General features: G+C 45.9%; 1 protein-coding gene across 6 annotated transcripts in view; it reads left to right on the top strand.

Annotated features, from left to right (window-relative positions):
• The first annotated feature begins 279 nt into the window (after positions 1-279).
• The window catches only part of Atxn2 (ataxin 2), a 98320-nt gene continuing 74266 nt past the window's right edge, over positions 280-24333 (top strand). For 4 of the 6 annotated variants that reach the window (XM_059249664.1, XM_059249662.1, XM_059249663.1 and 1 more), the window contains exon 1: positions 297-366. The gene's annotated coding sequence lies outside the window, so the exon portion shown is untranslated. Of the gene's footprint in view, positions 367-24333 lie in introns of all 6 variants that reach the window. The other 2 variants (XM_059249660.1, XM_059249661.1) reach the window with 1 other exon arrangement.

Below are 24333 nucleotides of genomic sequence, written 5' to 3' on the forward strand. Positions count from 1 at the left end.
CGGGCCTCCCCGCCCCTTCGTCGTCGTCCTGCTGCCCCTGGCTCCCGCGACCGCGCCAGCCCGCGCCTGCCCGCTTGGCGTCCGCGCGTCCCCGCCGCGCTCCGGCGTTTGCTCAGCGCGCCCGGCTCCCGGCTGTCCCCGCCCGGCGTGCGAGCCGGTGTATGGGCCGCTCACCATGTCGCTGAAGCCGCAGCCGCAGCCGCCCGCGCCCGCCAGTGGCCGCAAGCCCGGCGGCGGCCTGCTCTCGTCGCCCGGCGCCGCGCCGGCCTCGGCCGCGTCGTCCTCGTCTTCCGCGGTGCCGGCCCCGGCCGCGCCGGTGGCGTCTTCCTCGCCGGCCGCGGGCGGCGGGCGCCCCGGCCTGGGCAGGTGGGTGTCGGCTCCCCAGCCCCCTCCGCTCCCCCCGGGCCGATCCCGCGCCGCTCGTCCCCCTCCCCCGCCTCGCCCCGTGACCGGCCCGCATCGCGGTGGGCTGGGGGGCCCGCGGAGGGGCGGGAGGCGCCGGAGGATTCTTCAGGCTTCCCAGGCCGTGGCCAGCCTCCCGCACCATCGCGTCCCCTCCCCCAGACGGCCAAGATGGACGGCCGGGGCGGCCCCCTGCCCCTCGTGTGTGTGTGTGTGTGTGTGTGTGTGTGTGTGTGTGTGTGCGCGCGCGCGTGTGCGCAAGGGGCGATTGGTACCCCCGCCCCACCCCCTTGCAGCGTCCCCCTACCAGTGATGGAAGGGCGGCTGGGCCTGGGTGGAGGTCGCAGGGGTCCCTCTCCCGAAATGAGCCTCTTTGCCCGGTGGGGGAGTCGGGAGGGAGGAGGGGAAGTTGAGGCCCAGCCGCCCCAGGTGGGGTCAGCCGGTTGTCCTGCCTACCCCCCGCCCCGCAGACCCTGGGAAGGTGGTCATCCGAGGCGAGGTGGGTGGCTAGCGGCCTCCCGCACCCATCCCCCTATCGATCTGGGGCGGCGGGGTTCCCGCAGCGGGCTGCCCTCCCCCAGCCGGGGAAGGGGTGGGAGTGCCCGGCTCCCTTCGGGCCGGCCTCCCTCCTTCCCCGCAAGGTCCCCTGCGCGCGGGTGGTGGCCGATCCGCATTGCCGTTCCTCGTCCGCCGAGCAGAAGGCGCCTTTGAATAGAGGTGGGCGAGGGCCGGACTCGCGAGGTGGGTTGGCGGCGGGCATCGGGCACGCAGCGCATTCCTCCCCCCCCCCCCCCCGCAGCCCCCGTCCCGGTTCCCGAGATTTCTAGGGATGAGGAACCTCCGCAGAGGAGTTGGTGCGGGTCTGGGCGGCAACAACGCGGGTGTTGGCTTGCGCTCTCGCCCCCCTCTCCTCTCCCCTGGGCCGGGTTTTGTTGGTAGGAGCTGGAGACGGGGTGCTGTCCTGTGTGACTGGGCTTGACTCTGGAGGGTGTGTGCGTGCGGGGGTGGGGAGGGGTGGGGGTGGTTGTCAGTTCGTATTTCACGAACTAAGAAAATGCTTAGTGTTAAAACGGAGAGGCAAATGCCAATAGACTCCATTCCATTGTGGCCGGTGTCCTTAACTTGGGAAGCGCCGCCCGAGCTTACCAAGGGCATGCAAGTCCATTTTCCCTGTGCCCCGAGTCCATCCGTGTTACAGGCACTGCTGTGCCTCCCTCTGGCCTAGGCCTGGTTGGCAGGGCCTTTTCCAGCTTCCTCCTTAAATAGACATCCAAGGACTTAGGAGGTGGGCTAGGGGATTTTTTTCATGTACCGAGTTTTCTTTTTAGCCGCATTTTCCAGCTGTTCGTTTCCAGAGAGTTTCTTTACAGCAGAAGTTAACCCGTGGGGTGAGTCAGAGCAGATTTTTAAGGGATTCTGCTGGGAACAGTCTGTTTTTTACTTTTATTCCCCCACACTCCCAATTTTCCCTATCGTGAGACGTTTCAAACCCTGCTTAGCCCGCCTAGTTCAAATTAAACCATTTTTTTTCCCCAGCTCGGTGAAGTTAGGGTTCTATAACTTGAGTTTCTTTTTTTTTGTCCTTGTCTTTTAGTGAGAAACAAAAAATATTTAAATTTAACTTTAAGGATACATCCTGTTTTCTTTGCTTTTCCATGTTTTCTCTTCAGTTATCAGAAAGTGGCAGATGTATTTAACTTGTTCAAATACAAGTTAAAACTAAAGTTTTAAGCTTCAACTGTCTCTTTAGGCGTAAAGATTAGATTGTAGCAGAATTATTCCATGGGGATCTGAGCATCCCAGATGAGCAAGGTATAAGTACCTGGAATCTCTTTCTGCTCTTGAGGCTCCCCAAAAGTTAAAAGCATTTAGAGTTTTCTTTGCTTTAAGTTCTTTTACTTGAAGCATACATCTTAGCACTTACTCTTTGGACAGTTTTCGTCCAGTACTGGACTCAGAATATGTAATTTGGTTCTGTGCGGAACCTTGGTTAATGCTGACACTGATAGAATTGCTCCAAGTTCTTAGTCTTCTCTGGGTTCTTAGTAAATCCATTACAACTTCAAGAATTTTGCTTGGGTTTATGTGTATCACTTAAAGTATGACTGGCAACATGGTTGAGGAAAGGAGATATAGCATTGGGGGCCGTGAGATGGTTCCGTGGGTAAAGGCGCTTGCTGCCAGGCCTGTCAACCAGGGTTCCCACCCCACCGTCACCATCACCAGAGCAGTAAGTGGCTGAGTTGTCCTCTGACCTCCACACACCTGCCAGGGGCATGTTCCCCTCCCCCACAATAACTAAATAAACTAAAAAAAAAAGAAAAAGTGGCATTGATGTTGTTATGTTTGTGATAGCAAAATGTTCTTCACGGCCTGGAGGTTCACAGCTGTTGAAGCACCATTTTATTCCTGGACCCTCCTCCAGCCTGGAACTCTACCCCAGGGCCTTGCTTTTGCTAGGGAGGGAGGACTTTGCTACTCAGCCAGCCTGGATTGGACTTGGGTTTTGTGTGAAAAGAATTTCTAACTTTGAGAACAAAGTTGAGTGCTTAGAGGTGTCTTAGAAAAAAACTGTGTGATCACTTTCTTAAAGTCCTACCACACAATTGCACCTGGACCCACTGAGTATTCTAGACTTTGACCTTTTTGTTGTGAGGTTGTGCTCATGTGTGATCAGCCTTGTTCCCCCTTAACCTGGCGATTTTTTTAAAATTTTAAACAGTGACTTACCTACTACATTAAGTTTCTGCCTAACTGTTGGGATTTTGGTCTTGATAATTTTGTTTTTGTAGAGGTGGTATAGTGAACATCTTCATACTAGAACCTTTTTGCTTCAGTTTAATTTTTCCCTAGAGAAAGTGCCCAGAAGTGGTTTCACTAGGTCAAGGACTCCAAGGTTTTATGACTCTCACAAGCTGTGCTGTGGTGTTTCTCTGAAGGCTTAGTGGGTTCTAGAGTTGAGGTGGGCAGCTCTACAGGGGAACAGTTTCTTTGTAATTGTCAAACACTCTTGGGGTCGGGAACTTTGCACTCCACATCAGGGTCATACACAAGCAGGTGCTTTCCTGTGTGTGTTTCCTGGTTGTTTCTCTATTTTAAAGAGCCTTTTAAAAATTTTATATGTATGAGTGTTTTCCTTGCTTGTATGTTAAGTATACTGCATGCATGCCCAGTGTCCACAGAGACCAGAAGAGGACCCTGTAATCCTTGGAACTGGAGTTACCTTAGCTGTGAGCCACCTTGTGGGTGCTGGAAACCAACCTAGGTCCTCCACAGGAGCAAATGGTGCTCTTAATCCCTGAACCATCAATCCAGCCCCTCCTGGTTATTTCTTTTTGAGTTTTTAAAAGATTATTTTTAAGTGTAGGTGTGTTCTGTGTGCATATTTATAAGTGCCTTGCATGCTTGTCTGATGCCCAGAGGCCAGAAGAGTGTTTTGGATCCCCCGGAACTAGAGGTAGGGATAATTGTTAGCCACCAGTAGGTGCTGGGAACAGAACTTAGGTCCTCTGCAACAGCAGCAAATGCCAGGGTTGGTGCCTTTAGTTTCAGCACTAGTGAGACAGGGACAAGCGGATCTTTTGTGTTTGGGGCCAGCCTGGTCTACATAGGAGTAGACTTACACTTACACGAGCAGAAGTGCTCTGTACCGCCTCCTCAGCCCTGTGTGTGAGTGTTGACTGAGCTTTGACTGGACTGTCTGTAAAAATGTTCTGGAGTCTGTAGTGTACACCTCAGATGCAGATCCATGGTTCTGAAGGAACTGTTCAAAGCTTTTTGGCCTCTTTCTTTCTTTCCTTTTTATTTTTTATTTTTTATTTAATTTTATTTTATGTGCATTGGCATTTTGCCTGCATATAGGTCTGTGTGGGGATATCAGATTTTGGAGTTATAGACAGTTGTTAGCTGCCATGTGGGAGCTGGGAATTGAACCCGAGTCCTCCAGAAGAGCAGTCAGTGCTCTTAACCACTGAGCCATCTCTCCAGCCCCTCCTTTTTATTGTTACTCCTCTTCTTTTACTTATGTTATTAGCTGTTAAGTGTATAATGATTTTTGAAAAAAATTTTTCTGATTGTGGTGATGAGTGCCAGTAGGATTTGCTGAAGGAGGCAGAGGCAGGAGGATCTCTTGAGTTTGAGGCCAGCCTGTCTACAGAGTAAGTTAGTTCCAGGACAGCCAAGGCTACACAGAGAAACCCTGTGTCCGAAACAGAATAAAACAAAAAAATGAGTGTTTTGCTATTTGTATATGTGTGCCACACGTCTGCCTGGTGTCTGTGGAGACCAGAAGGGGAGGTCAGATTCCCTGGAACTGTAGTTATGGGTTGTGAGCTGCCATGTGGATGCTGGGAACAGAACCCAGGTCTCTGCAAGAGCAGCCAGTGCTCTAACTGCTGAGCCCGCTGTGTACAACCCAGCCTCTTTGTTTTTTTGAGATCACGTCTTTTGTAGGTTGGCCTTGAACTGCTGGGGAGGATGGCCTTGAACTTTTGGCCCTCCTGCCTTCTCCCAAGAGTTGGAATTGTAGGTGCGCACCCAGTTTATGCAGTGCTGGGGATGGTAATTCAGGGCTTATCTGCATCTTAGGCAAGCATTGTACCAATTTAGCTACATTCTCAGCTGGTATTGAGTGACTCCATTGGGAATCAGCATTGGTTAATTCAGCCCTCCTTTCCTCTTTATTGGGGTTAGGGGTGGGTGGAGCAGCAAGCAGCATCTTTGTAGACCAGGCTGCCCTTGATTTTTGTTGTTGTTGGCTTTTTTTGTTTGAGACTACCTCTCACTATGTAGCCTTGGGCTTTAAGGCATGTGCCACACCTGGCTTGTTGGCTTAGACATCTTTTTTCAATTTACTTTTTGAAATTTATGTGTATGTATGTGAACCTGTGTATTTGTGTACCATGTGTGCAGGAGCCTGAGGAAGCCAGCAGAGAGCATTGGATCTTCTGGAATTGGAGGTTGAGGCAGTTGTGAGCTGCCCTGTGGGTACTGTGAACTGAACCTTGGTCTTGTGGGAAAGCAGCAAGCACTCTTAATCAAGGAGCCGACTCTCAATCCTAATTTTTAGCTTTGCTTTGTTTTCAGAAGGGATCTCTGTTATGTAGCCCTGACTGTCCTGGAACTCGCTCTGTAGCCCAGGCTGGCCTCTACTCTCAGAGCTCTGCCTGCCTCTGCCTCCTGAGTGCTGAGATTCAAGATGTGCACTGTCAGGCCTGGTTTAGTTTGGGATTTTTTTTTTTTTTTTTTTAATTTTTAAAGAATGGTTTTTGTTGCTATGTTGGCCTGGAACTTGCTACTTAGACCAGGCTGGCCTTGAGCCTGCAGGGTACATGCTCCTGCCTCTGCTTAAGTAGTTCTAGGATAACTGAGCGGCACCATGGCAGACTCCTACACCATGTTTTATAAAAATGTAGCCTTAGGCTGACCTTGCTTTACCTTCACAACTACATTTGGAATTCAGGTGTGTGTGTGTGTGTGTGTATTGGGGGTACTTCACAGTGTGTGGTTGGAAGTTAGGACAACTTGGAGGAGTTGGTTCTCTTCCCATCCTGTGGCCAGGGAGATGGAAGTCAGGCTGCCCGACCTGGGGGCAAATGCCTTTACTCATTAAGCTGTTTACTGCTTTTAAAAGAACTTTTCCTCTGATTTCTCAGCTTTGTGTTTTCTATGGCTTCATTCTCTTAAGGCATTGATTGCATTTTAGAAATTGTTTATCATGCTTCCATTTAAATGTCAGAGACCTCTCCATGAGTTCCTGTCTCTTGAAGTGCCTAGAACTCTGCATTCAGCACAAATTCTTGAGTATCTGTAAGGCAGTGCTGTGTGCGGTCTTGGGATGTACTCATGATTAAAACAAAGGTAATTGCTCTCCTAGAGCTCACATTCTTTTTTGAGCCTTGAAGCTAGAGCTCCCTGTGTGGCCTGGACTGTCCTGTGTCAGCTCTGGCTTGTTGGGATTGCAGCCATGTGCCACCCACCACACCCAGCTCACCACATACTGTGAGAGGCAGGCAGCCTGAAACAGCACACCTGTGGACAGCATTAGACAGGACTGGGATTAGAGGAAGCCGATTAAGGGCACAGAGTTTGAGGAAGGGGATGGCTGCAACTTTAAATGGATTAGAGGAGCTTCCTTGAAGAGGTAACAGTGGAGGGTGAGGTCTTTGAACCATTCCTCTTGAAATTAGTTGCGGTTCATAAATTGAGACTGACTCATTTTGTCATCTTTTCAAAGGGTATTGATAGCTGTTTGATTATGAAGTTAGCAGAAAAGTTAGCTGATATTTAGGTCATTAGAGATAAACTAAGTCTGCTAATAAAAAAGAAACACGTCTTTTTGCTGTTCTTTTGTGCTTACATATTTTACCGGATTTGTTTGGTTCAAATATGTGGAGATTGCTTTTCTGTGTTTGAAAGAAAAAGCATTGCTGGAGCTAGTAAGAGTTGTGCGTGCTGAAGTCTGACAGAGGAGTCGTTTATGGGATCAGGCTTGGTGTTCCTGTTCTAATGTGAGCTTGTGTTTTTTGTTTCTCTAATTAGACAGTTGCAGTTTTACACAGGGGATGAGAAATCACCATCCTGTTTAATGCAGACTTAAAGAACCATCCTGATCTTTTTGTCCTAAATAGCTTCAGCCGTGTTAGAACTTCATTCTACTGTAGCACTGTGCACGCACACACATTCTCTTTTGAGACTTTCCTTGAATTATAATGTTCTATTTTGGCTAGGTGGAAATTGCTTTTAGTATTATATAGTGTAGAGCAGGTACAAAAGTCTATTTTTACAGTTCTTTGAAGTGATGGTGACAGCTTCAGTGGAGATGTAAATGGAATTTGTTAGGCTAACTTACTGCTGGAGTTTTTGAATTGGAAATGTTTGGGGGAGGGATGTAGTTCAGTGGTAGAGGGTTTGCCTAGGATTCAAGATGCTCTAGATTGAATCCCAGGTTCTGTCAAAGAAAAACAAACATTGATTTGAAGTTGCCCTGAAAAAAAATTAAAAATACATGGGTGAGTGAGTTTGAGGACACCCTGGTGTACATAGTGAATTCCAAGCCAGCTGTGGCTACATAGCTAGACCATGTCTCAAAAAGATGGGGCGGAGCGAGTGAATAATGATAAAAAGTGCTTGGGGTGTTTGAAAGGTGTGTCAGGGTCATCTGTCACTGTAAGGGTGCAGTTGTCTGTTTAGGAATGTGCCACTGAAGTGAAAGCACAGTGCTAGCTCACCTGTCTGCTTCCTCTGTTGGCAGACACAAAGCTTGCTTCTCAGGAAACTGCCTGTCGCTGGGTTTGAGTTGGTGGGAGTTAAGTCTGCAACTGTTAAGACACTTTTCAATTTGTACCTTAAAACTAGTGTCACTTAAGATGGAAAATGTGATTTATTTATTTAGGGATAGGACCTTACTTTTCCTAGGCTTGCCGTGAATCTAAGATTCTCCTGTCTCAGCTCCTCAGCTGCTGGGTTTATAGGCAGGTGCCATCACACCTAAATGTTCTTAACGTAGTTTTGTTTTTTAATCCAGAAAGAGTGCCTCATACTTTTGAAGGTGAACATCTGTATAGAATGTGATGTACTTCTCCATGAGGGCATTTGTCTTGAAGCACATATTTCAGTTCTGTAGGTGGTTGTGCCATAAGCTACCTTCCTGCTTAAAACAGTTGGGATCTTGTAATTTGTATGTATGCTGTGTCTGTACAATATTTGGAAAAACAGACATGTGAAATATGGTATAATATGTGTGTGTGTGTGTGTGTGTGTGTGTGTGTGTGTGTGTGTGTATGGGATGTGGTCTGTAGTAGAGTTGAGCACTGTCCTGAGTGCAGAACAAATTTACTTGTGAAATTAGTAAGCAGATGTCTAAGTATTTACTTACTCATAGATGGGTTTGTTTTTTGTTTTATAATTGGAAGAAGCTTTATTTTACTTTCAGAAAAGTAAAATACTGACAGGCATGTTAGTGCATGCTTTTAATTCTAGCACTTGAGAGACAGACAAGCATATCTCTTAGTTTACGGCCAGTCTGAGTTCTAGAACAGCCAGAGACTGTTATGTTATGAGATTCTCAATAAATAAATAAACTCTCACTGGGAAGCAAAAAATCTCAAATACTGAAATGGTCCTTTTTTTGAAAGATATCCACCATTATGTATTTATATATGATACAAACAGAGATATGGTATGGTACATAGTCCGTGGCTGTGCTACCCCCCACCCCGCTCAGCAACATTTCTTTGTGTAACCTTGGCTGTCCTGGAACTCCATGTGTGGACCAGACTGGCCTCAAACTCAGAGATCCACCTGCCTCCATCTCCGCCTCCCAAATGCTGAAATTAAAGATGTGTGCCACCACTACCTGGCAGGATTCTTATCTATCTATCTATCTATCTATCTATCTATCTATCTATCTATCTATTTATGGTTTTTCGAGACAAGGTTTCTTTGTGTAGTTTTGGTGCCAGTATTCTTATTTTTATATTTATTTATTTATTTATTTATGGTTTTTCGAGACAAGGTTTCTTTGTGTAGTTTTGGTGCCATTCCTGGATCTTACCCTGTAGACCAGGTTGGCCTCGAACTCACAGGGATCCGCCTGGCTCTGCTTCCCAAGTGCTGGGATTAAAGGCATGTGCCACAGACGCCCGGCAGGATTTTTATTTTTATTTTATTTTTATTTTTTATTTTAAAGTATTTCTAGGTTATTTTATGCTTGAGTGTTTTACCTACATGTATTTATGTGCACCGTGTGCATGCCTGTTGCCTTTGGAGGTCATAAGAGGGCGTTGGATGCCCTGAGAATGGAGTTTCAGATGGTTATGAGCCACTATGTGGATGCTGGGAACTGAATCCCGAGTTCTCTGCAAGTGCTTTTACCACTGAGTCATCTCTGTAGCCTATTATTTTTATTTTTTAGTGATAGCTTTGTATCTCTGGGGGAAATGTGCATGTGAGTGAAGTTTTTAAGGAGGCCAGAAGAGGGCGTCATATTCTCTGAGCTGAAGTTACAGACTATGAGTTGATCAACATGGGTTCTGGGAACTAAGGTACTCTTCAAGAACACAGTAGGTGGTGGGCTGGGTGGTGGCACGTGCCTCTAATTCCAGTAATTGGGAGGCAGAGGCAGGTGGATCTCTGTGAGTTCAAAGGCCAGCCTGGTCTACAGAACAAGTTCCACAATAGCCAGGGATGTACACAGTGAAACCCTGTCTCGGAAAACAAACAAAACAAAACAAAACAAAAAACAAAAAAAAAAAAGAAGAAAGAAAGAAGAAAACAACAACAGAAGCAGCAGCAGTAGGTGCTCTTAATTGCTGAGCCATTTCTCTAGCCCCATAGATAAGGTTTTGAGTTCAGTAGTTTGTATCTTTTAAAGAATATTTTTTCTTGAGATGATAGAATTTTAGAGTATGAGAAAAGAGAAAAATCTTACAAAATAAAAAGGAAAAAGCTTTCAGCTCTGAGAGATTAGGTGAGTTGCCAAAAGCAGCTTTTGTTGGTTTTGATTACACCCTCTCCTTAAGTAAGTACAGACATAAAAACAAGATGGTGGCCTGTGGGTGCAGCTCGCTAGTGCAGTATTTGCCTAGCTTGTGGTAGACTCTGGGTTAAATCTCCAGCATTACAGAAAATAAATAAAAATGAAAGTGAAAACATAAAGAAGACCTTGCTGTGTACCTTACAGAGTACAGCTGTAGACAGTCTTTGCCCTTCAGGATTTCTTTTCTTTTTTTTAAATGTGTGCATACCTGTGTGTGATTGCCATATATGCTTTATTTTACTTTTATTTTTGTATTTGGGTGCTTTGCTTGCATGCATGCCTGTGCACCACGTGTATGCAGTGCTGGAGGCAGTTACAGATGGGGACTGAAGTGACAGATGGTTGTAAGCCACTATGTGGGGGCTGGGACTTGAACCCAGGTCCTCTGCAGTAGTAGCCAGTGTTCTTAACTCTTGAGCCATTTCTCCAGCCCCCAGGATTTCTTTTATAACCTTGAGTTTGGCTCACTTAAATAACTCTTGTTCCTTAATTGTTTTTAATTTATATAATTCTGCATAAGTCTAATGTGACATCTATTTAAATATTATTTTTATTTTTTATTTTTTTTAAGGGCAGGGTCTCACAAAGCGCAGGCTGGTCTTAAAGTTGGTATATAGCCAAGGAAAGGTTTTTATTCAGTTCTGGGCATTGAACCCAGTGTCTTATGCATAACAAGCGAGCACTGTACTCCCTAGCCTCCCGCTTACTTCGATGAAAAACCAAATTACTTATGCTTTTAAGTTGCCAGTGAATCAAAAAGTAAAACTTTGGGAGGCAAATGTAACTGAGAACAATGAGAAGGAACAGTGTGATGTGAGGTTGGGAGACTGCAGCGTTACAGTCACTCATGAGATCTCAGAAAGCATACCCTGCTGGGTGTTTTGATACCCAGGGGCATTACTGCCTTATAGCATAGTGTAGTTAATTAACATGCTCACAGTGGTGACTCATAAGGTTAGATTATTTTTAATATATTTCAAAGAAGTATTTTTCAAACTGTAGGTCATGACTGATTAGATTATGAAATCACTTTTTTTTTTTTTGGGGGGGGGGTTTTTTTTTGAGACAGGGTTTCTCTGTGTAGCTTTGCACCTTTCCTGGAACTCACTTTGTAGACCAGGCTGGCCTCGAACTCACAGAGATCCACCTGGCTCTGCCTCCCGAGTGCTGGGATTAAAGGCGCGCGCCACCACCGCCCGGCATGAAATCACTTTTGTTAAAGTTTTTTTTTCCCCATCTGGGGAATATTCCTCACTATGTAGCTCTGGTTAGGCTGGGATTTGCTTTGTAGACCAGGCTGGCCTCTGGCAGAGATATCTGCCTCTGCCTCCCTTGTGCTGGAATTAAGGTATGCGCCACCACACCTGGCCCTACGTTTTTCTTTTTTGTGTAACCCATTGAATCTAATTACTTCTGTTGAACTGTGGACTGACACTGGCTTGCTCTTGTGTAGTTCTTGTGCAAGTGATTGTGGCTGCAGTGCTCTCATGAGGTCAACGACCATGTTCTAGTCAGAAGACCGCGTTTCCTAATCCTCCTCCCCACCCTCTGCGCTTAAATTCTTTCTGCCTCTTTTCTCATGATATTGTTTGAATCTGGGGCCAGGTGTGTTGAGAGAGGTGCCCTGCTGAAGGCCAAGCACTCAACACTCACTTATTCAGCATTTTGACCAGTTACGAGTCTGCGTTCACTGCAGAGAGAAACTTGTGCAGCATTTGAGAGCAGCCCTATCTTTGGGTGTAAGCGTCTGTCTGTATTTAGAAGGCAGGTGGACTACAGGCCATTTAGCAGACCATCCGTTCTCTTCTGTGTGGCTATGCTTTCCTGAGCCAGTGGCCTTGGCCGGTTTACAGCATCACAGTGTGAGTTCTTTTCTGATTGTATTAGTTGAAGCTGGAGACTTGTTTCACCTCCTTTTAACACAGGCTGGCTGAGTTAGGGAGCTCTGTTTTTCGTTGTATCTCTCGGTCCTGAGAAGGCATTGGATTGGCTGTTGGCGTGAGGACCCAGTTCTGTGTGTCCAGGAAAGACCTGCTTTAGTAGAAGCACCAGTGGGGCTCGGGTAGCTCTGGGGTGAGTGCATGCCCTGCTCCCATCCCGGCCACCACACACAAGAAAGTGAGGCACTACATTCTCTCTGCCTTCCATTCTCGTCACTTCCTCCATGGCTCTCCCCTTAAAACCTTACAGATTGGAAGCTAAAGGTTCTGCTGTCTTTTTTTGTTTTTGTTTTTTGTTTTTGTTTGTTCGTTTTTCATGATAGGGTTTCTCTGTGTAACAGCCGTAGCTTTCCTGGAACTCAATCTGTAGACCAGGCTGACCTTGAACTCACAGAGATCCTCCTGACTCTGTCTTCCCAGTTCTGGGAATCAAAAGGTGTGTGCCACCACCCCTGCCTTGGTTCTGGTGGATTTTTTTGTATTCAGTTCTATTTACAGGTGAAGAAACTAAGGCCAGTGATGTTTGCCAAGTCTCTCATCTTTGACTGCATAGCTGTTATTGGAAGGAGGTCCACCTTAAAAAAAAAAAGTTTTATTTTTATTTATTTTTTTAGCTATAGCTCCTTCCCTCTAGCCTAGGACCTCAGTGCAAAGCTTGTGCTCTGTCACTGATCTACCCCTAGGCTCCAATGTATCATCTCTAGGCTCAGCTTGCATTGTAGATTTAGAGGAGGGACACAAATGGTCCCATAGAATTTGCCTACTCTGTAGCTGGTTAGTTATTGACTCTGGAATAATGTATTGCAGTAGTTCCTGTTTGCCAGGCTTGAGGACACTGTAGTGGACAGGTGAGATGAGATCTCTCTTTGGAGCTCCCATGCTAGTGTAGACAGCAGAAAGTAGTTAAAATTCCCACCCCACCTGTGATACTAAGGCAGTCCAGGAGCTAGTGCTTTGACTTATTGACTGTTTTGTTTTGTGTTGTTTTGTTTTCAAGACAGGGTTTCCCTGTGTAATGGCCCTGGCTGTCCTGGAATTCACTCTGTAGACCAGGCTGGCCTCAAACTCGCAGAGATCTGCCTGCCTCTGCCTCCTGAGTGCTGGGATTAAAGGTGTGTGCCATCACCGCCTAACTTGAACTTTTTGGGCTACATACTAGGGCCCTTCCTTAACCCCTAAGAAAGGGCCAGCAAGTTGGCTGTGGTAGGCACTTGCCTTTAATTTGGGTCACCTGAGTTGAATCTCTATCAACCACATGGTGGTAGGAGTGAACTAATTCCTGCAAGTTGACTTCTGACCTCCATGCACATGCTGTGACATGTACGTTTCCCCCTAGCAAATAAATGTAATAAAATATATTTGGCTTGGAGAGATGGACCAGTAGTTAAGAGCATTGACTGCTCTTTCAGAGGACCCAGGTTGGTTCCTAGCACCCACATGGTAGCTTACAACTGCCTGTAACTCTAGTTCCAGGGGATCTGATACCCTCTTCTGGTCTCTGGGCAATACACATATATTATACACAGATATACATGCAGACAAAACACCCAAACACATAAACAAATGTAGTGAAAGAGAAATAAAAAAAATTCCTTTAAATGTAAAAAAATAGGAAAGGAAGAAGTCAGAGTGCCCTTATTTACAGATAGGCTTCTATATGTAAAAGATGTTAGGATTCCATCCAAAAACTCTACGGCACTCATATTTTCAGCAAAGTGGCAGGATATAAAATTCACATAGAAGTCTGTAGCCTTCCTGTATACCAGTGACAACCATGATGGAGAAATCAGGGAAACAATTTCATTTACAATTGCTCAAAAAAGTCTCGTCAAGATCCTTGACACTTAGGATCTGTCAAGATCACACCATTGGTTTTCAGTGCCTGGCTTCTTTCCTGGTAGGAAGACGGGGCAAATTACTTCATTAGCATTTGTATCTTTTCTTCTATAAATTATATTTTTAAATGTTTAAGTTAATATCTGGTATGCATTAAATGTTTATGTGTACGTACACGCACACGCACACGCATTTTGGCCTGGCCATTTTTTTCAGGCTGGCCTTGAATTCGCAGTTTAGATTACAGTTGTATGCTACCACCAAGCATGTGTTCATTTTGTGCCTTGATCATATTTGTATCTGCTAGACCAGGACTCTTAAAAAATGGGGTTGGAGAAATTGCTCAGTGGTTAAGAGCCCTGTCTCCTCTTCCAGAGGTCCCGAGTTCAATTCCCAGCAACTGCATGGTGGCTCACAACCATCTGTAGTGGGTACTGACGCCCTCTTCTGGAATAAAGGAGTACATGCAGATGGAGCACTCATAGATGAAATAAATAAAATCTTAAAAAAAAAAAAAAAAGATGAATGAAACTTCATCTCTCTTTTCAGGTTCTCCAGTGCAGCAGGAAGGAGGGTGGGCACACATATGTTGTGAACTATTAGCCCTGTTGTGTACTGGAATGACTTCTTTTTAGACAGGGTCTTACTATGTTAGCTCTGGCTCTCCTGGGGCACACCATGTAGACCAGCCTGGCCTCAAACTCGGAGATCCTCCTGCCTCTGCTTCCCAAGTGCTGGAATTAAAAGCATGTGCCATCACACCCAACTGAGTAAGTCTCCCCACCCCCAAGGCAGGGTCTCACTATGTAGCTTTGGCTGTCCTAAAACTTACTTTATAGACCAGGCTGGCCTTGAACTCAAGAGATCCTTCTGCCTTTGCTTCCCAAGTGCTGCGTTAAAGGCATGTGCCACTGTGCTTTGCTCCTGAGTTTTTAAAATGGAAAATGTCCCCCATATGTAAAAATAGAGCAATTGAAAGAACCTTCTATACCGTCAGCCAGCTGTAGCAGTATCACTATTGGTCAGACTTTTACTTTATCTGTAATTCCGTCTGTCATTGCTGGCAGTAGTGTTTTGAAGGGCAGTAATTTTTTCATGAGATATGAGCCGCTTACCAATGAATGCAATAGTGGGACAGACTTGGGGTTACTGTGTAGAGCATTCTTGGTGCACAGGCTGGAGGTACAAATACCTTCTCTAGCCTTCCTGTCTGGAGAAGTTGAAGGAGAACCTAGTGCTTCTGTATAGTATCATTTGGTGCCTTATGTCCACACAGGGCCAGTTGAGTTGAAAGCAGAGCTGACTGGTTCAAAATATAAAGACTTGGGAGAACCTGCAGATATGACAGACCTGAGTAGAAGAAGAGAACTGACTCAGACCAGCGTGTGTGTTCCATGGCACTCCCACCTCCATAACAATTGAAATGTGATTAGGATAATGAGGGCTTTCAGTGTACAGAACGGTGCTTGCTGCCTGAAGCCCTGAGTTTGATCCCAGGACCTACATGGTGGGAGAAGAAAACAGACTCTGCAAGGTGCCCTGTCACCTCCGTGTGCCCACACAAGTACATGTCATTTTTTTCACCCTTCAAGACAAGGTTTCTCTGTGTAGGTAGCCCTTGCTGTCCAGTAACTCGATCTGTAGACCAGGCTGGCCTTGAACTCAAGAGATCTGCCTGCCTTTGCCTCCCAAGTGCTGAGATTAAAGGTGTATGTCACCACTGCCTGGCTTAATACATGTCATTTTAAGAAACCTAAAATAACAGCCTAGAGAGCTGGCTTAGTAGTTGAGAGCACTGGCTGCTCTTCCAGAGGACCCAGATTCAATTCCCATCACCTACATGGCAGCTCACAACTGTCTATAATTAATGCATGTGGTGCAGAGACATACACAGGCAAAACACCAGTACACGTTAAATTAAAAAACAGAACCAAAAAACCTGAGGTGAACTGAAATGTACACATTCATTACAGTTCTTTTTTTTTTTTTTTTTTAAAGATTTATTTATTTATTATGTATGCAACACGTATGACTGCAGGCCAGAAGAGGGCACCAGATCTCATTACAGATGGTTGTGAGCCACCATGTGGTTGCTGGGAATTGAACTCAGGTCCTCTGGAAGAGCAGTCAGTGCTCTTAACCTCTGAGCCATCTCTCCAGCCCCTCATTACAGTTCTTAAGTCATGCCAGCCCTATCTCAAATCGTCACGGCCACATATGGTCAGTGGTTGCCATATTGAGCAGTGTGGTGTATGAAATTTTCATCGTCATGAGATTCTATTGGGACAACATTGGATCTGAGATCCAAAGAGTTCTTAAACCCTAGATGTAGAGAATCTTGGTCTATCTGCCACTTATAAAGTCTTAACTCATGATGAAACCCATTAGCTCTTGTTGGTAGAACTTCACGTGGAGAGGAAGTGTTTAATAACGTTAGGTTATGGGATTACTCTTTATAATAATAATTAACTCGAGTTGGGAAGAGCAGGTGACTCACCTATTCAAGGAAATTGTAAGCTCTCTGATTAGATTTTAAGGGTGTACCCAGTTGCTTCCTTCCTGTGCATGTGTGGTTTGTGTGTGTGTGCGTGCGTGCGTGCGTGCGTGCGTGTACGTGTGGTGTGTGTGTGTACGTGTGTGTACGTACGTACACTGATCTGGAGGTCAGGACAGTGTTGAATGTTGGATCTCAGGCATCACTCATGCTTAGAGATGGGGTTTATCATTAGCCATGTAGGCCTGTCACCAGCTTGCAGTTCTTCATTGCCGGCATTACAGGTACATGTCATCATGCCCAATTTTTTTTTTTTCAATGTGTGGAGATTTTTTTTTTAAAGATTTATTTATTTATTATGTATACAGTATTCTGCCTGCATGTATCCCTGCAGGCCCAAAGAGGGAACCAGATCTCATTACAGATGGTTTTCAGCCACCATGTGGTTGCTGGGAATTGAACTCAGGACCTTTGGAAGAACAGCCAGTGCTCTTAACCTCTGAGCCATCTCTCCAGCCCCCGTGCCCAATTTTTTACATGGGTTCTGGGGTCCAAACTCACGTTTTGCTTGCAGAGTGCTCTGTCGAATGAGCTATTTCCCCAGCCCTATCACTATCACTCCTCCTGACAGCTGTAGTTTTCTTTACAGTAAGGAGAAACTGAATTAGTGCTTGTCATAATTCACACAGACTACACTGTGGACTTTTAACAATTCAAAATGTGCTAAGCCCTCTACAGATCAGAAATTCTTAGAAGTCAGGCCGTGTGTGGTTGTGCATTTATGTCACCCCAGCACTTGGGAGGTTGAGGCAGGAGGATCACCAACTTCAAGGCTTTAACTACAATTTGGGCCACAGCGAGTTTGGAATTCTTTGACTAGGTAGTGAGAGTTGTGTAAAACAAAAAGGACAAAGGCAGGAGCAGTGCTTGAGGCTGAGCTTGAGATGAACCTGGGCGTGGTGGCTGGAGTGGGAATGGCTCCTTAGACCGTGTGTGTGTGTGTGTGTGTGTGTGTGTGTGTGTGTGTGTGTAAGTGTGAGTTGTGGGAAACCAGCTCCCACCTAAAGAGAGGGATAAGAAAAAAATATTAGATAGAAAGATAGGAAAGAGGAGACAGACAGAAACACAGGATAGCTTTGGGAGGACCTGGGTCAAAACCCAACAGTCCCTTCTGTCTCTTCAAAAGGGCTTTTTTTTTTTTTTTTTTTGGTTTTTCGAGACAGGGTTTCTCGTGTGTAGCTTTGCGCCTTTCCTGGAACTCACTTGGTAGCCCAGGCTGGCCTCAAACTCACAGAGATCCACCTGGCTCTGCTCCCGAGTGCTGGGATTAAAGGTGTGCGCCACCCCGCCCGGCCAAAAGGGCTTTTTATAACAATGCCAAGGGGCGGGGCAAAAGACCTCTCTTGCTAGATCAAAGCACACCACACAGCCAAGTGTAGCCCCTTCCAAACACCTGGTAACCACGCCCGTGGTCAAATCATCCCCTTATGCAGCCCTGCTGGGTAAAGCAAGCCCAGATTCTCGGACCCTGAGTTAAGTTCTCACTAGAAACCTCTGTGGGTCTCTACAGTGTGTGTGTGTGTGTGTGTGTGTGTGTGTGTGTGTGTGTGTGTGTGTCTGTGTGTCTGTGTCTGTCTGTCTGTCTGTCTGTCTGTTTTGGGGTAGCTGGGTATTTGTAGCCCGGGGGGGGGGGTTTGGGTGGCATTGTCTCTCACTGAGCACAGATTTAACCAGTTGACTGGACTGACTGGCCAGTGAGCTCTGGGATCTAACTGCTGCTTCCTTAGAACTCTGCTTGACACCGGGCATGGCTTTTATGTGGGTACTGGGTATCAGACGTCAGGTCCATATACTTTTTTTTTGGTTTTTCGAGACAGGGTTTCTCTGTGTAGCTTTGTGCCTTTCCTGGAACTCACTCTGTAGGCCAGGCTGGCCTCGAACTCATAGAGATCCGCCTGCCTCTGCTTCCCGAGTGCTGGGATTAAAGGCGTGCGCCACCACCGCCCGGCTGGTCCATATACTTTTGTGGCAAGTACTTCACAAACCTTACCTCTGGCTCCTTTTTGTCTTGTGTTGGGGTCAGGGAAGGAGAATGAATTAGCATTTAGTGTTTGAGCTGTAAAGGGTTTCTTTTGGTACTACTTTGCTAGCAGTAGATTTTCTTAAAAACAACTTTAGTGTGTAGTATATGTGGGTGATGTTTGTGCACATGTGTGTGCTGACAGGGTACATTTGGTGTCCAGCTCTGTAACTCTGACTCATTCCTTTGAGGAAACATGGAGCTAGGCTGCCAGTGAACAAGCCCCAGTGACCTTGTGTTTACGTTAGTGCTGGGATTGCAGTTGGCTGTAGCCATGGTCAGCCTTGTAGAATTATCATTGTTGCAGACTGAACAGTAAGTGCTTTTGCCCACTAAGTTGTCTCCCCAGAACCCACATTTTCTGAGAATGTCTTTTCTGGCCTCCCCTCCCTTCCTCTCTTCCTCCCTCCCTCCCTCCCTCCCTCTCTCTCTCTCTCTCTCTCTCTCTCTCTCTCTCTCTCTCCCTCTCCCTCCCTCCTTCCCCCTCTCTCTCTCTCTCCCTCCCTCTCCTCTCCTCTCTCCCTCCCTCCCTCTCCCTCCTCCCTCTCCCCCTCTCCCTCTCTCCCTCTCCCCCTCTCCCTCTCCCTCTCCCTCTCCCTCTCCCTCTCCCTCTCCCTCTCCCTCTCCCTCTCCCTCTCATGCCCTGGAGCTGGAGTTACAGATGGTTGTGAATTGCCAAATGCAGGCGCTGAATAGCAAACCTAGGTTTGAGAGCATTTTTTCTCCAGCCCCTTCATTTATTTATTTATTTATTTATTTATTTATTTATTTATTTATTTATTTATTTATTTATTATGTATACAGTATTCTGCCTGCATGTGTTCCTGCAGGCCAGAAGAGGGCACCAGATCTCATTACAAGTGGTTGTGAGCCACCATGTGGTTGCTGGGAATTGAACTCAGGACCTCTGGAAGAGTAGTCCGGTGCTCTTAACCACTGAGCCATCTCTCCAGCCCACTTTATTTATTCTTTAAATATAATTTTTAAAAATTTGGTTTATTACGTGTACGGGTATTTTGCCTGTGTGTTGGTCTATGTGCCAGGTACATGCAGTACCTATAGAGGCCACAAGAGGCCATCAGATCTCGAACTGGAGTTACAGACAGTTGTAAGCTGCTATGTGGGTGCTGGGAACTGAACCCAGGTCCTCTGGAAGAGCAGCCAGTGCTAGTGCTCTTAACCGCTGAGCCATCTCTTCAACCCACTTATTAATCAATCAACTAATTACTTTATTATTTATTTATTTTACAGCCTTAGTTGACTTGAACTCCCTGTGTACACTGGGCTGACCTAGAACACACAAAGATCCTAGCCCTTGCTCCTGAGTGCTGAGATTAAAGGCTTGAGCACCTGTTCCCCCATACTACTTCATTATTATTATTTATTATTATTGTTGTTGTTGTTTTGTTTTTTGCGATAGGGTTTCTCTGTGTAGCTTTGGAGCCTGTCCTGGAACTCACTCTGTAGATCAGGCTGGCCTCAAACTCAGAGATCTGCCTGGCTCTGCCTCCTGAGTGCTGGTATTAAAGAACGTTCGCCCCCCCCCACTGGCCGACTTCTTTATTATTATTGTGTGTGTGTTTATGAGTGAAGGCAGGAAAGAGGAAGGCATGTGTGGAGAGTAAGAGGAGAATATGGAGTTGGGGTTCTTTCTTCAGCAGTACTGGAGTTCAAATTCAGGTCAAGTTGCATGACAGTTGATTTTACACACTGAACCATCTCACTGGGGCAGGGGAGGATTTCATTTCTTTTCATTGCCAAGGCTGTACATTCCCCAGGTGAGCATTGTAACCCTGAGTTAAATCCCTGCTGTCTCCACTGATTTATTGCCCTTGGTGTAGTTTTCTGATGAAGTATAGTAATCACGCTATCTCTGTTGCTTTACTCAGGATGGTTCTTTATAGTAGAGACAGGAGCTCTCCCATGGTGTGAGTTCACAAACGTCTGCTGGCTCTTGCTGCCTCAGCCTCCCAAGCCCAGGCATTGGACTGGGGGCTGCCCTGCCCTGCTGCTTTTAGTTTATCTTTTAAACTAGACTGTGGCTCACAGAAGCAGTTTGTATTTCCTGTTTTTCTGCTTAGTGGATGAGACCATGATGTCCTGGACTTCGTAATTTTTTTATTGAGAAGTGGATATTATAGTTAATACGTTGTAGCAAGTCTGGTTCTGGGTTGGAGCTGTTAAAGTTGGCAGTCTTACAAGAGGATACAATAAAGAAGTTGTGCTATTAGGCAGTCTTGTAGTTACATAACATATCAGTGCCCCTGTAGTTCTCGGCTGTATAATCTTAGGAAACCACTGTACATGGCCTGTGTGTGGGGCTTCAATGTATACTGATGGCTGAATGACGTTAGTGAAGTCAGAGTCACTTCACACCTGCCGGTAGCCTTCAGGTCCTTAGTCAGTCTGAACCACAGTGGATTTTGCAGGAAGTCACATTAATTGTTGATTGCATGGTATTATTGTTATTATTATTATCATCATTATTACTTTGGTTTTTCACGATAGGGTTTCTCTGTGTAACAGACCTGGCCATCCTAGAACTCTGGGTATAGACCAGGCTGGCCTTGAACTCATAGAGATCCGCCTGGCTCTGCCTTCTGAGTGCTGGGATTAAAGGCATGCCCCACCACGGCCCCACCGTCTTACTTTTTGAGATGTCTCTCAGTGAACCTGGAGCCTGCTGGTTGAGCTAGGCTGGCTGCCTGGCTGGCCAGAAAGCTCCAGGGATCCATTTGTCTCCATCTCGGCATTGTTGGGGTTACCAGTGTGCACCACCATAGCCACCTTTTTCTGTTGGTGGTAGTGATTTTTTTTGTTTGTTTTGTTTTGAGACAGGGTCTCTCTTCAGAGCCCTGGCTATCCTGGAACTCAGTATATAGACTAGGCTAGCCTTGAGCTCAGATCCACCTATCTCTGCTGGGATTAAAGTGTACGCCTCCACCACCCAGCCTTATACCCAGCTTTTTATGTTGGTTCTGAGAACTGAACTTAGGTCTTGATGCTTGCTTGTCACATCATCCTGGACCTTGACCTTCTCCACACTGATTTGACCAAATCTCTGCCATTGAGGGACAGTTCTTGGATTCAGGGTCAGAGACTGGTTTTTGAACTTCTCACTTGTTTCCTTCCTTACTACATGTGTCCACCAGACCTAGTAGAATTATATTTTGTTTAAGCTCGTCAGTTTTCTCTCAGGGCCTTTAACCACAGGCTGGATATTTTTTTTTCCCCTCTAGACAGGGTTTCCCTGTGTGACCCTGGCTGTCCTGGAACTCTCTCTGTAGACCAGGCTGGCCTCAAACTCACAGAGATTGGCCTAGCTCTTCTTCCCGAGTACTGAGATTAAAGGCGTGCACTACCACCACTGCCCGGCCAGGCTGGATACTTTTTTTTTTTTTTTTTCTTTCAGGCCGGATACTTTTAAAGCAGTTTAGATTTTGTTTTTCTTTGTTTTTGAGGCAGCATCTTTCAGAGGTTGACCTTGAACTTCTGTTCTTCCCCTCTACCTCAGGGTCGAAGGATTACAGGTTTGAGCCTCCGTGCCTACCTCTGAAAGATCCTCAGTCATTAAGTACTCAGCACTCTTTTTAGGGGGGCAGGGGGGGTGGAAGATAACTGTGAGCTCTCTAACAAATTGTGGTAAAACGCATTACCTGTTTTGCGGGGGCGGGTTCCAGATATGGTTTCTCTGTATAGTCCTAGCTGTCCTGAAACTCGATCTGTAGATAAGAGTGGTCTTAAACTCAGAGATCTGCCTACCTCTGCCTCCAGAATGCTGGGATTACCACTACAGCCCAACAACATAATCATTTTACTCATTAAAATTTTTTAAAGTATAGTTCATGTGTATGGGTTTTTGTCTGAGTGTATGTCTGTGTACAAAGTGCATGCATGGTGCTTTCTGAGGTCACAGGAAGGCACTGGATCCTGTGGAACTGGAGTTACAGTTGTGAGCTGCCACGTGGGTGCTGGGAATGAACCCAGATTCCCCGGAAGAACAGCTGGTCCTCTCTTTTAGAAAAGAGATTTTTAAAATTTTATGTCTACAGGTATTTTGCTGGCATGTTTATGCACCCTGTACAGTGCATTCCTGTTAGCCAGTGCTCTTAACCACTTAACTGCCTTTCCAGCCCCAATTTTTAATTATTTTTAAGTTAAATGTGACATTTGAATTCTATCACTACCCCCTGCATTAATTGTAAACAAAGTTTCCAAGTTCACAAAGGAAATTTTGTATACCCAGTAAGCAGCTGTTCCTGTTTTCTCCCTTTGTTTTATCTGGGAATCCCAGTTTGTCTCCATGGTTTTGAATATAAGGTCTGAGTGCAGATGTGTGACACTTGTGTTTCCTGTTAGCTTATTTAGTTTAGCATGTCTTCAAGATTCATTTGTGTTGTAACATACCAGGACTTTATATATAGTTTTAAAATCTATTTTTATTAGTTTTAAAGTTATGTATAAACACGTGTATCTGTGAGTGCAGGACCCATGGAGGCCAGAAGAGGGCATTGTGTTCCTTGGAGCTGGAGTTACAGGCAGTTGTGAGCCAGGGACTGAACTTAGATCCTGTTCAAGCCTCCCCTTAACTACTGAGCCATCTCTCCAGCTCTGGAGAAGTATTTATTTATTTATGATTGAATACCATTCCATTGTAGGCTGGGCCACATTTCATCACCCCATTCACTCACCCGTCAGTGTGCATTTGAATAGCTGTGGTGAGCGACATTGTTGTGAACAAACATGGGTGTGTGATTATCTTTTGACTAACTGCTGCAATCATTTCTTTTGGAGTTATGCCCAGAAATTGAGCTGCTGGATCTTGTGGTCATTCTATTTAAACTTCTCCCAGGTACTCTAGTGTCTTAATGATTTCATTGATGTACATACTGTCCTCTGGTTGTTCCACACTCTCAGAATCCTCTTACCTGTTTCCACTCCTGCTAACCCTCCTCCCCTTTTCGTGTCCTTTTATTGTTGTTTGGTTATTGGGTGGTCACTCATTTTGATTAGAGTTGCTTACGTGAGTGTGGGGTGGGAGTTATTCACTGTAGTGAGGGCACTACACCATTAAGGAAAAATCCCCTCCTCCAGCAACCGTTAATTGCCAGTGAAGAGTGGATCACATATCCTGTCTCTGCTGGATTATAGGTGGGCCCAGTCTTGTGCATGTTACCCCAACTGCTGTAAGTTCATGAGTGTGTGTTGTTAGCATTCAGACCCACTTTTTGGAAGTCTGGCCAATAGGCAGAAAATACCCCAGACTGCCCATTGTCCTGATGTCATCCTATGTAAAGCCCACTTTAAGAGAAAGTCCCCACCCACCCACCCACCCACCCACCCACCCACCTCCCGCTTTTTCTCTCTTCCCATGAGGTGTGCACCTCCAGGCTCACTTGCTCGCTCTCTCTCCCTCTCTCTTCTCTCCCCTCCCTTCCCCTTTAATAATAAACTTTCCACGTGGAGGCCATAGCTGCAAGGTGTAGCTTTCCACTGCGCCACGCAGCCTGCCGCTGTTGTCTGCATGGTGTGTCTCTCTCACCCAATTTGCCAAGGCCTCCCCGAGCCATATCATAGCACATGTCATGTCCGTCCTCTGGCTTTAAACTGTCGGTGCCCTCCCCTTGTTTGATACTCTTTGAACCCTGGAGGGGGTGATGGATGTAGATTTCTTGTTATAGGTCTAGCACTCAACAGTCACTCATCCTCTGTACTTTGACTAGGTATTACTCTCTGACCAAGTGTGAGCAGCTCTAATCTGTAGGGACGAAGGAAAATGTTTAGAAAGTAATTTAACACCATGTCCACTTAGAAGAACAACATAGATGGTCCCTTATGGCCTACAGCTTTCCTAGTCTTGGACTTTTGACCAGCTTTATGGTATCAGATAGGCATGACTTTTCTCTTGTGGAACAGGCTTTAGATCAATTAGAAGGTGATTACTTACCCCCTCACCTAAACAATGCCATTACTGTACCAGAGGACACACCTTGACTCATAGGTTGGTGTTGGGCTGTAGGGTTCACTGAAGGGTGAAGACTCC

Source organism: Peromyscus eremicus, chromosome 23 (genome assembly GCF_949786415.1).
Source record: "Peromyscus eremicus chromosome 23, PerEre_H2_v1, whole genome shotgun sequence".
Taxonomy (NCBI): domain Eukaryota; kingdom Metazoa; phylum Chordata; class Mammalia; order Rodentia; family Cricetidae; genus Peromyscus; species Peromyscus eremicus.